Source organism: Penaeus monodon, chromosome 22 (assembly GCF_015228065.2).
Source record: "Penaeus monodon isolate SGIC_2016 chromosome 22, NSTDA_Pmon_1, whole genome shotgun sequence".
In the NCBI taxonomy this organism is placed as follows: domain Eukaryota; kingdom Metazoa; phylum Arthropoda; class Malacostraca; order Decapoda; family Penaeidae; genus Penaeus; species Penaeus monodon.
In genome coordinates this window covers 15,853,472-15,854,087 of record NC_051407.1, presented here as the reverse complement: position 1 = coordinate 15,854,087, position 616 = coordinate 15,853,472, and the positions used below count along the sequence as shown (strand labels likewise).

The 616-nt window shown below is 40.1% G+C and overlaps 1 protein-coding gene across 1 annotated transcript in view; it reads left to right on the top strand.

The window, feature by feature from the left end:
* LOC119586950 (probable dual specificity protein kinase madd-3) overlaps positions 1-616 on the top strand; it is a gene marked incomplete in the record, with an annotated part of 25,662 nt that overhangs the window by 16,949 nt on the left and 8,097 nt on the right.

Here is a 616-nt window from a genome sequence, read left to right as displayed (position 1 = left end):
TGCCAAGAATGCTGGAGGTGGCGTGCTAGTTTCGTTCGATAGTGTGCGAGCGGAGTTGCATTGCGAGTAAAATAAAACGTTCGGGGAGAGATATTTGGAATGAGAGTATGAGGTAATGGTGTCGTTGTGAAATTGGGTTAATGGGGGAGGATGGGGGGGGAGTATATTTTTCATTGGATTAATTGGGGTGAAGAAGGAGGAAGGGAAAGTAGGATGTTGTAGGAGGAAAAAAGAGATTTATTATGAAGGGCGTTTATCATAAAAAAGGTGTCAGGAAAGGTGAAATGTAAGAGGACATTTAGAAAAGTTCTCGCAGAAAACGAACGAAAAATCAAAAAGAGAAGAGGTAATCCAGTAAAGTCACAAAGCTTTTATATGAAGAGAGAGAAAAAAGAAATAAATAGTGAAAATTAAGAATCAAGTCGTTTACATTAAGTTTGGCGAAAGAGCAGAGCCAGGTGGAGGTGAGAGGAAACATATATTATCAAAAGAGAGAGAATTATTGAAGGGGGGGAGGAAAAGAACTTGGGGGGGGGGGGTGATATAGATGGTGTTGAATTGTCTAACTCTTGTTGGAACACTTTTCGCTGCAGCAAATAAATTTAATGCGGAGAAC